At 32.0% G+C, this 15,181-nt stretch overlaps 2 long non-coding RNA genes across 2 annotated transcripts; both read left to right on the forward strand.

The window, feature by feature from the left end:
• The first annotated feature begins 347 nt into the window (after positions 1–347).
• LOC141671195 (uncharacterized) lies at positions 348–2,324 on the forward strand. Its single transcript, XR_012554998.1, has 3 exons — positions 348–405; positions 506–543; positions 1,887–2,324. It is a non-coding gene; the product is annotated as an uncharacterized LOC141671195 (long non-coding RNA).
• A 773-nt stretch (positions 2,325–3,097) lies between these two features.
• LOC141671019 (uncharacterized) lies at positions 3,098–6,078 on the forward strand. The gene is made up of 3 exons (XR_012554891.1): positions 3,098–3,440; positions 3,808–3,871; positions 5,805–6,078. It is a non-coding gene; the product is annotated as an uncharacterized LOC141671019 (long non-coding RNA).
• Positions 6,079–15,181: the final 9,103 nt, after the last annotated feature.

The raw sequence follows: 15,181 nt of genomic DNA on the forward strand, positions 1-15,181 counted from the left end.
TATTGGTAAAAAAAATTACCCATGACCCAATTCATATATAATTTGCTATATCCATGGACTATCTAATTAAATTCAATTGACCCATCTTAACTAATATGGTTATTATTTGAATTTCAAAAACAAATCTATCTATGGAAAATATCAACCAAAATCAAATTGTGCATAATTGTCTCTGGTCTGTTAATCTCTCTTTCTCTCTCTTGCTCAATCTCCTCCAAATATCTCTCTCTCTCTCTCTCTCTCTCTCTCTCTCTCTCTCTCTCTCTCTCTCTCTCTCTCTCTTTCAAAATTTAATCAATCATTCATATATGTTTTCTATGCAGAATTTTTCATCTCGGTACTAAAATTTAATATGCAGGTCATAGGTCTCTCATATTATGAAGACTTAGTGAACACCAATTTTAGGTTTAATTAGTTGTTAACAATTCGAATCTCAATTTCCATATTTTATCCATTCATGTTTTCAATTTATGTTTTGCATATGTTTTTTTTTTATATTTTGCAGATTGATTGAGACTTCTAATCTCTATACATGTCTGGAAGGTTTGTAGACCAACTGTTTGATTAAATATCTTATAGAGATTTAAATTGTTTGTATGTATTTTTTATGTTATGTTGACGCCTAACCCGGGTTTTTAATATTTTTTTGTGATTTTTAGTATTGTTTTTTTATTTATTTTTTACATATTTTTGTAAGTGTTTGTATGATTATTGTTTACTTATATTTGTTTTGGTTTTATATTTGTATGCTATTAAATTTAATCTTTTCTGATTTTAGTGATTGGATTTAAATTTAGATTTAATATACATGCTATTAAATTTTCTGATCATGTCTGTATGTGCGTAGCCTGTTAATTTGACATAAATTTTTATAGTTCCATATTTAAATTTGAAGTGCATATTACATGTTTGAAGAAATATTCCACTCGATTTTCAGGATAAATATGAGATGACACTGAGACCAAGAAGATAGTCAAATTGCTCATTTTTGTATTCAATTCAAAAAGGTTTTTTTCTTATTTACGTACCAGACTTCTGCATGTACCAAACTTTTGTAATTGCAAATTTTATATATTTTGTATATGGTACAACTTAGTAGCGTGCTTTTTAAAGAGATTGAGAGGGAAAGATCGTAGAAAAGCATTCAATTTAACTGTTGTGTGCTGCCGTGACTGCTTCAAATATTTATATGATTTATATATTTTTTGACTCAGTGACTATTAATGCAGGTGCAACGAAATGTTGCACTGCCGTGACTGCTTCGAAAATTCCCATTTTATATATGTAAGCATGTTGTTTGTATATTTAAGTCTTCTTGATAGACTTGGCCTACAATAAGAGTAGTTGTAGCTTTAAATTTATCAATTAATTGTAGTCATTATAGATTAATTCTTAGAATAAAAATATAATAAAATTTATCGTTTTCCGTGCGTTGCATGCTCGGTATAATAACCTACATGGCTACCTTTCTTGAATGAGGACATCAAGTTCCTGAATATTATACTTTAGATTTTATCCTAATTCATAAGTTTTGATTGTAGAACTCATAAATATCATGATATAAGATCATTCTTAATTTTTAGGTTATTACTTCAAACAACATAGAATTATGTGTTAACGACTTCATAAACTATGCTTAATTTTATAATCTTTTATATATTTACGCGGTAAATATTAATATTGTGCATATAACCTTTTACATATTTAGGTGGTAAATATCAATATTATTGTACTTTCTATGTGCATGAGTGAGTGAAGCTGTTAGTTCAATCTTTTACATATTTATGTGGTAAATATCAATATTACGCACTTGAATAATATTGTGCAAATAACCTTTTACATATTTATGTTGTAAATATTAATATTGTTGTATTTTCTCTGTGCAGGAGTGAGTGAAGCTATTAGTTCAACTAGCTTTAAAGTTTTCATTGATCTGCTCCAGTAAATGGAGCTCCCGAGCAAGCAAACAGGCCATCCGATGTCCAAGAACCAACATGTCATGTAAAAAGTTCCTTCAACGCAAATTAAAAATTCCAGTAAACATTGAAAAATGACGAAACAGGATCTGGTAGCAGCATACCAACTTTCTGGAATACATGTCCATTCTATTTTATGCCATACCAGTATTGTAGAGATGTGTTAAACAAAAATATTGCATGTCAAACTTGAGGAAAATATTGCAGCCATGTGTTGCTACTCATGTAGTTGACATATTTGCAACATGATCTTCAACTTCTCCATTTATCTACCCAATTACCTTTTACCTAAAAAATCCTGGTATGTTGTTTATTGCTTGGTTTTGTAGTCCTACCCATTTCAGTTTCACTTACATTGATATGTGGGAATTAGATACAGTAACGATCATATGTTTGAAGCATTTTTTTGTGTTGTGCGAACAACATATCACAGTTATCGATTGATCACAGTTCCTTGGAAAGGCAAAATAAAATTGAGAAAAAATGTATCCTTGGAGAAGCTAATTCAATGCCTGTATAAAAAGATGTGATATATTATAGATTGTTGCATGCATTTAACTTTCTCTATTTGACTATGATAATTTGGAGTTGATTTAAAAGTTTATGCCACTTCTTTTATGCTTTTACATATCTTTCTCATATATATCGACCCATTGAAGTATGATTAAATTGTCTTTTTTATTTATATATCGTTGTTTTTTGTTCCAATTTTTGTAAATTGTTGTGCCTGTTTTTGTATGATTTCTTGATGTAGGGAAAGTATGATGGACTGATGTAGGAAAATTTTAGAATTCCAGAGGAGCATTTTTTACTGAGAACATACATCTCTTTGAGCTTATTTTAGTTTTACCCTTGAAATGATACTTAAACCTTTTTTGACTTTATTTGCACAATTTTTGAGTTATTTCCTTCCCTTCTTCTGAAAAAGTTTTTTTTTCTAAGAGTACGTTAAAACTCAATTTAACATACTCCTGGTGATTATGTGTAGGAAAATTTAGAAGAAGACAAAAAAAAAAGGTTAACAATTATTTACAACACGTCTCATTTTCAGTTAAGTGGCAAACAAGTTTATTCGGGTCAAGTCTTATGACAAGAGTACTTGAGCATAGATCAACAATTATTTGTAATACGTCTCATTTTCAGTTATCAGCACTTCAGTATCAAAGATATCTCCTCTTAAAAAGAATGTAAATCACTTACCATATGAGAGATTTTTGGAATTTTACAATCGTGATAAGTGCATTTTTCATTTAAATTTGATATTTATAGTAAGACATAGGATGCATCGGCTTAGCAAATAGTGAGTTACTTAAACATGATTTCTAATAACTCTCCCAGTTGTCAATGGCAGGTACACCTTGACCATGTTCAGAAGAAAAATTGCAGATGATATACTATCTGCAAGAGTGGCTTGGTTATTCAATGGAAAACTGTAGAGTTTGTCAAAACAAAGGAAATAAAGAGGTAGATGATGGTAGACATTCCATTCCATGTTCTATTCCTAAAAGGAGGTCATAATTTAAGGAGGATTAGTATCATAGTAATATTTTTAAAATAACGATAAACATTGTTTTTATGTAAGAAAGTCATAATTTCTGGAAATTTATTTAATTCTCTAAGTACATTTATACGTTATTTAGATAAATAGAGATTACCGGAAATTACCCTTACAAGTTTCAATTGATGATGCCATGTAGAAAATTATTTAAAATTTAAGGCATGTTGATCTCTGCTTCTGAATTTCAAGTTAATAATAAAGTGATCGATGTCGGTGTTCTCGATGAAACAACGGTGTTCTCGATGAAATATTGGGTTCCTTTTATCTTTGCAGGTTATTACACATCATACTAAAGAGAAGGAAATAGGATGAACAAAGTCCCATTTTAGCAAAAATGGTAAATATTTTTATTTATTCTTAGCTTTTAAACCCCTTTATTTGCACACCAACTGTTTGCTTTTGTTCTGATAGAGATTGTGTTCACTCATGATTTAATACTATATAATATATATGTTTCAATTTTATCTCAATTTATATTTTGATTATATTTGTTTTTGGAAAAAGTTGAAATTGAGATAAACAGAAAAAAAGATTCTTCTAATTTTACAATCACTAAGAACTTTGTATCTCCAGGTATAAACTTACAATTCTCCTTATTAATTATTTATTGTTTATTAAATATTGTAAATCCATGGACCGTGATTCATTTACGCATTTCTGAGACAGGTAGACCATTTTTACTATTTTTTTTGTTAAGCGCATTTGTCGATATGATTGTAGGTATTGAACCTACATATAATTAGTTATAGTTGTGAGGTACACTCTTTTTTCTGGGTTATTCACTTATTGTATCGAACTCATTATTCAGATTAATCAAGAAAAAAGTGGCAAAGTATATATAATATATTCTTATTCAACATCCTTTTATTGTTTTTTTGCTTAGCTAAATTAACGTCCTTTTGTTGTTAATTTAATTAATCCAACTAACTCCGACATACACATATCTGAGATGTTTAGAAGAAGTAAATGGAGAAATCTCCAGTATTTAAAGAGATCGTTGTAAATCCTATAGTGTCACAGTTATGTGTGTTACAGTATGATGTCACATAGGTACATCGAGCAATTTGTTGTTGAGTTTATGACTTAATAAACATGTATCATATTTATTAATAATGAGAAGCTTACATCTTTTAAATTGTATTAGTTACTAGATCATTATTATTTTGTAAGGAGTATAGAGGAGATTTAGATTACGCTTTGTTATCAATTATGAATCCTGAATATCCTGGTATGTTGTTTATTTCTTGGTTTTGTAGTCCTACTAATTTCAGTTTCACTTACATTGATACGTGGGAATTAGATACAATAACGATCATATGTTTGTAGCATTTTTTTGTGTTGTGCGAATAACATATCACAGTTATCGATTGATCAGAAGTCCTCAGGAAAGGCAAAATAAAATTAATAAAAAAAACATGTCCTTGGAGAAGCTAATTGAAGGCCTGTATAAAAAGATGTGATATATTATAGATTGCTGCATGCATTTAACTTTCTCTGTTTGACTATGATAATTTGGAGTTGATTTAAAAGTTTATGCCACTTCTATTATGCTTTTACATATCTTTCTCATATATATCGACCCATTAAAGTTTGATTAAGTTGTCTTTATTTTTATTTATATATCTTTGTTTTTTGTTCCAATTTTTGTAAATTGTTGTGCCTATTTTTGTATGATTGCTTGATGTAGGGAAAGTATGATGTCCTGATGTAGGAAAATTTTAGAAATCAAGAAGAGCATTTTTTGCTGAGAACATACATCTCTTTGAGCTCATTTTAGTTTTACCCTTGAAATGATACTTAAACCTTTTTTTGACTTTATTTGCACAATTTTTGAGTTATTTCCTTCCCTTCTACTGAAAAAGTTTTTTTCTAAGAATACGTTAAAACTCAATTTAACGTACTCCTGGTGATTATGTGAAGGAAAATTTAGAAGAAGACAAAAAAAAGAGGTTAACAATTATTTACAACACGTCTCATTTTCAGTTAAGTGGCAACCAAGTTTATTCGGGTCAAGTCTTATGACAATAGTACTTGAGCATAGATTAACAATTAGTTGTAATACGTCTCATTTTTAGTTATCAACAGATTAGTATCAAAGACATCTCTTCTTAAAAAGAATGTAAATCACTTACCATATGAGAGATTTTTGGAATTTTACAATCGTGATAAGTGCATTTTTCATTTAAATTTGATATTTGTAGTAAGACATAGGATGCATCGGCTTAGCAAATAGTGAATTACTTAAACATGATTTCTAACAACTCTCCCAGCTGTCAATGGCAGGTGCACCTTGACCATGTTCAGAAGAACAGTTGCAGACTATATGCTATCTGACATACACATATCTGAGATGTTTAGAAGAAGTAATTGGAGAAATCTCCAGTATTTAAAGAGATCGTTGTAAATCCTATAGTGTCACAGTTCTATGTGTTAAAGTATGATGCCACATAGGTACATCGAGCAATTTGTTGTTGATGTTTATGATTTAATAAACATGTATCATATATATTAATAATGAGAAGCTTACAGCTTTTAAATTGTATTAGTTACTAGATCATTAGTATTTTGTAAGGAGGTATAGAGGAGATTTAGATTATGCTTTGTTATCAATTGTGAATCCTGAATATATCCTGGTATGTTGTTTATTGCTTGGTTTTGTAGTCCTACCAATTTCAGTTCCACTTACATTGATACGTGGGAATTAGATACAATAACGATCATATGTTTGTAGCATTTTTTTGTGTTGTGCGAATAACATATCACAGTTATCGATTGATCACAAGTCCTTGTAACGACAAAATTAAATTTATAAAAAAAACATGTCCTTGGAGAAGCTAATTGAAGGCCTGTATAAAAAGATGTGATATATTATAGATTGCTGCATGCATTTAACTTTCTATGTTTGACTATGATAATTTGGAGTTGATTTAAAAGTTTATGCCACTTCTATTATGCTTTTACATATCTTTCTCATATATATCGACCCATTGAAGTTTGATTATGTTGTCTTTATTTTTATTTATATATCTTTGTTTTTTGTTCCAATTTTTGTAAATTGTTGTGCCTGTTTTTGTATGATTGCTTGAAGTAGGGAAAGTATGATGTCCTGATGTAGGAAAATTTTAGAATTCAAGAGGAGCATTTTTTGCTGAGAACATACATTTTTTTGAGCTCATTTTAGTTTTACCCTTGAAATGATACTTAAACCTTTTTTTGACTTTTTTTGCACAATTTTTGAGTTATTTCCTTCCCTTCTACTGGAAAAGTTTTTTCTAAGCATACGTTAAAACTCAATTTAACGTACTCCTGGTGATTGTGTGTACGAAAATTTAGAAAAAGACAAAAAAAAAGGTTAACAATTATTTACAACACGTCTCATTTTCAGTTAAGTGGCAACCAAGTTTATTCGGCTCAAGTCTTATGATAAGAGTACTTGAGCATAGATCAACAATTAGTTGTAATACGTCTCATTTTCAGTTATCAGCAGTTCAGTATCAAAGACATCTCCTCTTAAAAAGGATGTAAATCACTTACCATATGAGAGATTTTTGGAATTTTACAATCGTGATAAGTGCATTTTTCATTTAAATTTGATATTTGTAGTAAGACATGGGATGCATCGGCTTAGAAAATAGTGAGTTACTTAAACATGATTTCTAACAACTCTCCCAGCTGTCAATGGCAGGTGCACCTCCATCATGTTCAGAAGAACAGTTGTAGAATATATACTATCTGCAAGAGTGGCTTGGTTATTCAATGGAAAACTGTAGAGTTGGTCAAAACTAAGGAAATGAAGAGGTAGATGATGGTAGACATTCCAGTCCATGTTCTATCCCTAAAAGGAGGTCATAATTTAAGGAGGATTACTATCATGGTAATATTTTTAAAATGACGATAAACATTGTTTTTAAGTAAGAAAGTCATAATTTTCTGGAAATTTATTTAATTCTCTTAGTATATTTATACGTTATTTAGATAGATAGCAATTAGCGGAAATTACTCTTACAGGTTTTAATTGATGATGCCATGTAGAAAATTATTTAAAATTTAAGGCATGTTGATCTGTGCTTCTGAATTTCAAATTAATAATAAAGTGATCGATGTCAGTGTTCTCAATGAAACAACGGTGTTCTCGATGAAATATTGGGTTCCTTTTATCTTTGCAGGTTATAACACATCATACTAAAGAGAAGGAAATAGGATGAACAAAGTTCCATTTTAGCAAAGATGGTAAATATTTTTATTTATTCTTAGTTTTCAAACACCTTTATTTGCACACCAACTGTTTGCTTTATGTTCTGATAGAGATTCTGTTTACTCAAGATTTAATACTATAATATATGTGTTTCAATTTTATCTCAATTTATATTTTGATTATACTTTTTTTACGTAGAAAGTTGAAATTGAGATAAATAGAAGAAAATATTCTTCTAATTTTACAATCACTAAGAGCTTTGTATCTCCGGGTATAAACTTACAATTCTCCTTATTAATTGTTTATTGTTTATTAAATATTGTAAATCCATGGACATGATTCATTTACGCATTTCTGAGATACGTAGACCATTTTTACTATTTTTTTGTTAAACGTATTTGTCAATTTGATTGCAGGTATTGAACTTACATATGTTACATATTGAATTCTCAATGATCAGAAGAAGCTCAGGATCTGGCTGTTCGGGTGTCATTAGGAACTGATGTGTCGTCAGGATTTGGCATGTCATCAGCATTTGGATGACATCAGTATTTGAAGACAGTCTGCTTAAAAGGATTTGTTCTGTTCCTTGTAATGTGGAGCATATATCTTTTACGTCTGAGTTATAGGACTTTATCTATTCAGTTGAAGATATGTATCATTTTCAGTTAGCTTTTGATAATGCATATCTTAGATTGATTTGTTGTAGCTGTGTAGTATATAAACACAGTTTAGGTCATCACTTTATGTATCGATCTTGAGTATCATTCGACCTAGCAGCTCTCAAGAACATCAGTATTTCTTGAGAGGATTTTATAACAGTTTTTATCAGAAATATAAAAAGCTGTTATATTTTATTACTTGTTCGAAACATTTATACAATTGTATCCAACCCCCCTTAAACAATTGTATCTTCACTGGGCAACAATTGGTATCAGAGCTCACTAATAAATTTACAATCAGAAATGACCTAAACATGTCTCTGAACAAGTATGAAAGCATTAAAATTCCCATTCTGAAAAAGGCTGAATATCCAACATGGAAGGTGAAGATGCTCATGCACCTGGAAGCTCAGATGTAGATTATCTCGATGTAATCAATGATGGACCCTTCATGCCAAAAAAACTGGTGCCTGCAACTCCCACTGTTGTTGAACATTATCAGCTGAAAGAGAAGACTGAGTGGACACCAGAAGAGAAAGTAGCTGTGCTGAAAGATGCAAAGGTAAGAAATATTTTGCATAACAGTCTTGATTCTGTGATGTCAAACAGGGTTATAGCCTACAAGACTTCCAAAGAGATCTGGGATGCTCTTGAAACTCAATGTCAAGGAACTATGGCCATCAAGAAGAACAGAAGGGCTGTTCTGATTCAAGAATATGAACACTTTGAGGCCAAGCCTGATGAAAGTCTCACTGACATCTATGACAGATTTCTGACCCTGCTCATCAATCTGTCTTTGGTGGAAAAGGTGTATGATCGAGAGGATTCAAACACCAAGTTTTTGAGAGCTTTGAGTGAAGAATGGGAGACTCAGACTTCAATCATACGACATCAGTATGATCTAGAAGTAATTACTCTGGATGAAGTCTATGGCATGCTGAGAACTCATGATTTGGAGGTTCAACAAAGGAGGGAGAGGAAAAGCAACAAAGGGAAATCTGTTGCTTTGAAAGTAAATGATAAAGCTTCAAAAGAAAAGTCTGTTGGAGCTGTACGAAAGAAGAACAATTTTCTAGAACCATGTACAGATGATTCATCATCAAATCCTGATGATGATACTGATTCTAAAACTGATGAGAACATGACAGATTCTGATGTCATGCAAATGGCCGCATTGTTGGTTAAGGGCTTCAGGAGAACGCAATTCAGGAAGTCTAAGAACAACAGAAGCTTCAAGAAGAAGTTCACTGGAGGTGAAAGGAAGTCAACTGGGAGAAAAGATGGAAAAGGACTCTAAAGCTGGGAAGGTAGACAGGACAAAGATCAAGTGCTACAACTGTGATGGACCTGGTCACTTTGCCTCAGAGTGCAAGAAAACAAAGCATAATAAAGGGAAGAACAAAGCCCTGATCACTTCAAGCAAGAATTGGATGGACTCCTCTGATTCTGAAGATGAAGACACATGCTATGCACTGATGGCTAGTCTTGATGATCCTGCTTCCTCTGAGTCTAAGGTACAAAGTCCTTTCTTCTCCTTTGATACTGAAAATATATCTGAGTTGAAATCTACTCTTAAATCTTTGCATGGAAATTTTAAGAATAAGACTCTAGAAAATGATAGACTTATAACTGAAATTGAGATCTTGAAATCTAGGAATGAAAAGTTAGAGTCTAACTTAATAAACCAGATAGATTTAAAAAAAGAATGTGAAAGAGCTAAACATACAGTGTAGATTCTTGAGGCTAGATACAATATGTTAGAAAAAGGATCTAGAAAATGAGAGAAAAATCCTTAAAGCCTGGACTGATTCAGGCAAAAAGGTCCATGAGATAATCTCAAAGAAAAACTGGAAAGAATGCCTAGGCTACAAAGATGGAGTTAAGGATGTTGATACTGAAAATAAAATTACCCTTAAAACTCCTGTTAAGTTTATCTCTACAGAAGCTGATGAACCCAAATCCACCTTTGAAAAGGGTTCAACATCAGTATCACAAGAAAAATAGGTAAGTGATAAAACTCAAAGAAAGGAAAGCAAGGAAACCATTAAGTCTGTTAATAAAGAAAAGAATATAGGACTTTTGTCAGCAAGACAATTGAAAAAAAAAATATGTGAGGTTATTGAAAAACCTCAAGTAAAAAGTTCTAAAAGAAACAGGAATGGTAAGCAAGGTATTTCTAAGGATTCAAATTACAAGGTTGTTCCCAATGCTCCTAGAAAAAATTGTTTTAACTGTGGAAATACTAATCATCTTGCTATTGATTGCAGGGGGAATAAGAAAATGAAAACTGCTATTCCTGAGTCTGATGTTAGGGGTAGATCAGTATTTTATAAACCACAAAATCCTTGTTTTCATTGTGGTAGTAGCTGGCATTCGATTTATACTTGTAGTTCTTATCACAAGTTGTATCACAATTATTATGAACCTTTGCCTAAGTTTAATAAAGTTGCTTGTGTGCTTAATTCTGTTGGTTTTACTAAATCTGCTTCTGACAAGACAAATCCTGACAAAGGAAAGACTGTCAAAAGTACTCCTGACACACAAAGGCATAAGTTGTCCAAAAAGAGGGCCCAATAAGTGTGGGTCCTTAAAAATCCTTCTAATTAATTATTCTTCTGATTGCAGGGTAACAAGAAAAATACACTTGTATTGGATAGTGGATGTTTAGGACACATGACTAGAAATAAATCCCTGTTGTCAGAATTTGAGAAGAAGGTTGGCCCAGATGTATCTTATGGAGATGGAAATGTAGGACACACTCTGGGATATGGCAACTTGATAATTGGAAAGGTAGTAATAGAAAATGTAGCTCTGGTGGATGGACTGAAGCATAATCTTCTGAGCATCAGTCAAATCACTGACAGAGGTTATCATGTTATATTCTATGACTCACACTGTGAAGTTGTTCATAACAAGTCAAAGAAAATTGTATTGATAGGATACAGACATGGTAACATTTATGAAGCAAGGCTACATGAAAGTCTTGAAAAGGAAGCTACTTGCCTTATCTCTAAGGCATCAGTAGATGAGAGCTGGAATTGGCATAAGAAGCTCTCACATCTTAACTTCAATTCAATCAATGAACTTGCCAAGAAGGAGCTTGTAAGAGGATTTCCAAACATGCTATACTCATCTGATGGTCTTTGTGATGCTTGCCAATCGTCCAAACAAAGAAGAGTATCTTTCAAAAGCAAAACTGAATTCTCCATTTCTGAGCCATATCACATGCTACATTTGGACCTCTTTGGACCAGTGAACATAATGTCCATCAACAAGAAAAGGTACACACTTGTAATTGTTGATGATTTCACTAGATATACATGGGTTTATTTTCTATACAGGAAGGATGAAAATCCATAAATTCTTCTGGACCACATAAGGCAAATTGAAAATGGATCCACTCATAAAGTGAAAATTATGAGAAGTGATAATGGCACTGAATTTAAGAACTCAAAAATGGAGGAATTCTGCAAGTACAAAGGCATAGAACAACAATTCTCAGCTCCTGGTACACCTCAGGAAAATGGTGTTGTTGAGAGGAAGAACAGAACCTTGATTGAAGCTGGCAGAACTCTGCTAGAAGAAGCAAAACAACCCACTTACTTTTGGGCTGAAGCAGTAAACACAGCATGCTATACTCTGAATATCACTCTGATAAATAGACATGGTGTTACTCCTTATCAAATGCTAAAAGAAAAAAAGTCCAGTCTCAAATATCTTCATGTATTTGGATGTAAGTGCTTCGTTTTGAGAACTCATAATGATCAGCTTGGAAAGTTTGAATCAAAGGCTGATTGTAATAACCCCAAAATTTTGAACTTTTTTGTAACCCTTATGAATAGTGTTTTAGCTGAATGAGAAAACTTTTCATGCCACACTATGTAGGGGTTCTGTTATGGATATTCTGAGATTTTATTAGTACTCTATATGGTATATAAGTGTATGCAAAGATCGTCAGAATCCAATTCCGAACACTTTGATTTTTCCCGGAAATCCACTAGATACGGAAAGAATTGAGTAAAAGGTAACAGGATAAAAAGGATTTAAATTAAAGGATTATAAGAGAGGATCATAAAAGGAATATAATATATTGAGAAAGGTTAAGGGAACCTAAGTAATAAGATCCCGGGTATGATCCCTCAAACGATAAACGAAAACGAAAGTTAAGCGTACCGTATAACAGATCAGCGGTCATTAGGCAAACAATTAGGAAGTTAATCAAAGGGATAAGAGAGGATGGTGTCATCCAACCAATAGAAAGAGGACAAAGGAGGGGTGATGACATCACAAAGTGATGCAAGCATGACATAAGAGGGAAGGAAATGTGGTGGAATATTAAACACACAAAATCAAGGGTAAATGGGTAATTGACCTAAAACAAAACAAAACTAATTCAACCAACCAAGCAAATATTCATTTTCATCAAAACAAAAACACAAAATTCTCCTTCATCCTCCTTTTGCTCTCGGCTTTTGCCATTTTCAAAGAAAACAATTTTCAAAATTCAAGTTCAAGGCTTCCTAAATTGGTAAGATAATTCCCTAGTATTCCTTATGCATAGTTATGGCTATTCTATGAGTTTAAGCCTCCAAATCATTCACAATCTTCTTCAATAAATCAATGAAGAAGATAATGAATAGTGACTTGAAGAATTTTAACTTGATTTTCTTGTTTTTCCTTTAAGATCCAAGCATCCCTAAGTCATCTCAAGACTTCTTAAGGCTTCCTAGCTACTCACACCACTTCAAGGAAGGTATATCATCTCCAAACCCTAGCTTTACTTTGTTAAATAGGATGATTTTGATTGTTATGGTGATATAGTAGCTTAATGCTTGTTGGTTTAGAATTTGGGGTTGGAGTGGTAGTGAAATGGATGGTGAATCTTGTTGTTTTGGTTAAAAGAACTTAAGTATAGTTAAATTCAAGCTTAAGCATAAGTATAAATGTTAATATTGAATTGATTGGGGCTGTTAGGATGTGGTATGGATGGAGTTTGTAGTGGGATGTGATTGTGGCTTGATTATGGGTTGTTTTGGAATGGTTTAAATTTGGGAAATCGCGTAAATATAGTCGTCGTAATGCCCGATTTACCGTAGACTGTTTTTGTTCTTAACATCAAAACCCTTGAACTCACTGCTAGGTTTTGACCATTGCCATGTTTAGATAGTTCATGTTACGAGCTTCATTTTGATATGTGGTTCGTTTGATTCCGATGAACGGTTTAGGAGAAACGGCCGTTTTAAGTAACGACGTTTCGCGAACGAACCCTTACCCCTCGCCTTACTTTGAAACATAGGTTAAAGACCTTAAAGAACTAATTGAAGTATGAGACATTTATGTAAGGTGTAATAGGCAGTTGGTAAGACACTCGCGAAGGAATCGCCTTAAAACTCGTAATGGTTAAATTATTAAAAATGGTGGAGCCGAGGGTACTCGAGTGACTTAAGTAAATCGTTAAGCGCGAAAGCGAACGTTAGGACTCTAAATGGTTAAAGTCTAGTTTCTTAAGCGACCGGGGTTTAATTCCGACTTATGTTGTTGTTCATAGGTTATCGGACCCACTCTAAGCTTAAGTCTATCCGGATGCACTCAGACAAGTTTTCTATCCGTTATACTGTTGTTGTGATGTATACACTTGTATATGCATTATCTTGTAATAGATGCATGACGGTTATATTAGCAAATTCTTGCGATATATTGTAGCATGTGATATGGTACATATGCATGCCTGTTTCGTATTCTTGCCATATATATCTGTTGGTTCAGTTGATAATACCTATGCTAGAGAATAGCGGTAAATTGCATATACCCTTAGTATAGGGACCCAAAGGTGAAAACATTTTCTAAAACCGGGATTCGAGGATCCCGAGTAGATTATATATATATATATATATATATATATATTTATATATATATATATGGTTATAGCTTTCAAAACTATTAATCGAATAAGGTTTATTCGATAACTTTATTTTATTATTGAATATCATTTCGAATATTCATCCGAGGACTTATGACTCCTTTATTTTATTATTGAATATTATTTCGAATATTCATCCGAGGACTTATGACTCCTTTATTTTATTATTGAATATTATTTCGAATATTCATCCGAGGACTTATGACTCCTTTATTTTATTATTGAATATTATTTCGAATATTCATTCGAGGGCTTATGACTCAGCTTAATTTATTTATTGAATATTATTTGAATATTCATTTGAGGATCTATGACTCCGATTATTTGCTGAGATATATTCTTTATTTTATTAAAGAATAATGTTTCGATAATCAAACTTATTTTCGATTATTCAAATAAAGATAGTACTTTTGTATAAGTATATCTTTGATTATTTAATTTTCATTCAAGTAAGAGTTTTAAAACTTCTACTTCAATTATTTTTATAAAGATTATTCTTTATGGAAATATTATTTAAATAATAATATTAAGATATTTTCTAATATATCGGGACTGATTTATTTTAATAAATCAGCAGTACTCCAAACATTCTTAAAAATGTTTTCGAGTCTTCAAAATGATTTTTAAAGTTAGAGTGGACCCCAAAACTCATTTTTTTTATATTTAAGATCTTCCTTTCAAAGGGGATTTAAATACTCGCTCAAAACCTGGGGGATCCAGCTCTATGGTGCATTTTACATTGGCAACGTGGTTGCTGTTTTGAGAAAACAAATGAATTGATTACTTACCCAACGTTCGGGAAGTAAGCCCATCTAATTGAGTCGGTATAAGCGACAGGCCGGGGTACGGTCTATCAAAGTGTAAGTGGCT

The sequence above is a fragment of the Apium graveolens genome, chromosome 7, assembly GCF_009905375.1.
Source record: "Apium graveolens cultivar Ventura chromosome 7, ASM990537v1, whole genome shotgun sequence".
Classification (NCBI taxonomy): domain Eukaryota; kingdom Viridiplantae; phylum Streptophyta; class Magnoliopsida; order Apiales; family Apiaceae; genus Apium; species Apium graveolens.